Source organism: Anastrepha ludens, chromosome 2 (genome assembly GCF_028408465.1).
Source record: "Anastrepha ludens isolate Willacy chromosome 2, idAnaLude1.1, whole genome shotgun sequence".
NCBI lineage: Eukaryota > Metazoa > Arthropoda > Insecta > Diptera > Tephritidae > Anastrepha > Anastrepha ludens.
In genome coordinates this window covers 93,503,120-93,505,591 of record NC_071498.1, presented here as the reverse complement: position 1 = coordinate 93,505,591, position 2,472 = coordinate 93,503,120, and the positions used below count along the sequence as shown (strand labels likewise).

General features: G+C 32.8%; 1 pseudogene; it reads right to left on the bottom strand.

Moving 5' to 3' along the window:
• Positions 1-2,029: 2,029 nt before the first annotated feature.
• On the bottom strand, positions 2,030-2,211 carry LOC128856149 (U2 spliceosomal RNA; annotated as a pseudogene).
• Between the last annotated feature and the right edge of the window lie 261 nt (positions 2,212-2,472).

The following is a 2,472-nucleotide window of genomic DNA, read 5'->3' as shown; positions in this document are numbered from 1 at the left end:
ATATATAAAATGAAGCTAATTCACAAGCGCCAGAAATCCCAAGAAAAATGAACGAATGAGGCGCAAAGTCTTATTTAAATTTTTTTTTTTTTTTTGATGAGAATGTCGAAATTGAAGGGCAAATATGTCGAAAATAGCATACTTCTTTATATTTATATTATATTACTTACATATTATTTATTTATTTCTCTAAATGCAATTAGAAACCCGTTATTTGGCTTCAATCAAAGTAATTTGATCCGTAGCCAGATATTAGTCAGAAAGGTCGTACAGAGCAAAACACATTTGCTAAAGTGCTAACTAACAAACCGTTAAAGTAACGATATTGGTGCGAGCACCCCTATTGTGTTCACTGTCTCTGCTCTTTGACTAGTGAGATGAATATATGAAGTTGCTATCCACATAGGCAGTGCTAACGCCAACGCAATGCGTAAAGTTGAGCGACTCTCATATTTTCACGTACATTGACAATCAGCAAATGTAAAACAAAAAAATATATATATGTAAGTATACTTTTTATGAGTAAAGTTAGTATTGAAATGTATGCATTTTATTAACTTTAGATTTTAGAATTTATCCCATAGTCATATATTGTATAGGTGCAGGCTTTGAAATATGAATGAGAAATTATATAGAATTTGGCCAGAGCTAAGAACACCTGATTTCAGCCACTAACTTGCGTACATACAAATATATGCATATATGGCATAGGTTGTATATATATGATAGGTTTTATATTTATACTAGGTTGTTCCATAAGCTTTGCTGTTCGATGAGAAAAACACATTTTTATAGTTTAAAATACACTTTATTATTCGGTATAGTCTCTCCAATTTATAAGTTCCATCCCTGATGTGAGAATCTGGTCGGTTGCATGATCTCAACATTTGATGAAAAACGCTTTCCACGCATGCATTTATTTTTGATCTGGAAACAGATGGAAGTCGCTAGGTGAAATCATTGTATTCAACTATTCGATATTCAATATTCTAACAATTCGAACTTTATTTCATGGATTTTAGCCATTGTCAAAATGCTCTTGTGACACGTTGCATTGTCCTAATGAAAAATAATTTTTTTCTTTTGCATATTGGGCGTTTTTTTCACCCATTTTTTCATTCACCTTGTCTAAAATATTGCAATAATATTTAGGATTTATTGTTTTACCAGTTTGCAATTAATTGACAAACAAAATGCCTTTCGCATCTAAAACAACTAATGCTAACATCTTCTTGGCCGATTTCTGGACACAAATCCGTCTCGAACCAGGCTTACACCTCCCTTTAGAGTCTTATTTTGATTTAGCTGATGAATCCAAGTCTAATCCATAGTGAGGACCAACGCTCAAATTCCACTTTATCTTTTCGAAAACGCTTTAAGTGTTGCTAAGAATGTAACATTCGAATGTGTTTTTGTGCCATTGTCAAGTCAACATTCGCTAATAAGCGAACCAATAATATTGGCTTAGAATGTGTTAATTACGAGTCTTTATTTTGGAATAATCAACTCCGTCGTTTTAGTCACAGGATATTGAATGAGTAACAGCTGTAGTTAATATTTTAGATGGAAATTTAGACTACATGCAACTTACTGCAACGAAAAGTATTCAATGTTGCCACTAATATAAGCCTGAATCCAAATTAAAAAATACCAGTCTAACGGTTAGACGCGATAGAAGTGAAACCTTCCGTAAAACAAACTGAGAGAGAATAAGACGAAAGCAGCATTAGGAGCGGGATAATTATAGGTTCATTATAATATTGCTATAAAGTTCATATTTTATTTTCTTCATTTTATTATTATTCATCCTCAATGTTTTCAATTTCAACAAATGATACGAGTGGCTTATGATAGATAAAATATGATACAAATGCTTTGGTTTCGATGTTGTCAAAAAAAATACCCAAACGGACCGAAGAAACAGACTTACAAATTTCTTCCATTTTCGTCTACTTGTATTCATATAAAAATTTATGTCTCTTCCCACCAAAGCTAAATGTATTAGTATATTTCTTCTTGTATTTATTCAATAATTTGGGCCGAAATCCCGGCCGTACTACAATACCGGGCCAACCCGTGGCAGAGGTGGAGCAAGCCCCTAAAACACTTCGCCCATTTCCAAAAATCAGTTTAACATTTGTTGTCCTCCGATGGAGGATCTATCAGATGTTAAACTACACTTTGATCTTAGCCATAAGGCCGAGAAGCGATAACCATACACAACCAACAAACTACCTAGTCAATCCATTTTCTAATAAACCTTTTGAGAATTACACGCTCACAAAAATTAATGTACGAAATATTTATACCGATTCACTTAAACTGACTTTCAGTATCTAAACCAAAAATGGAAAAGCCAAAAAACTGTTTTCAATAAATAATCAGAAATGTCCTACAATTCAAATTTCAAAAAAAAATTTTTTTTCTTGTGATTCGAACCAAGAATTTTGGATCGGAAGCTCACATTGCTAG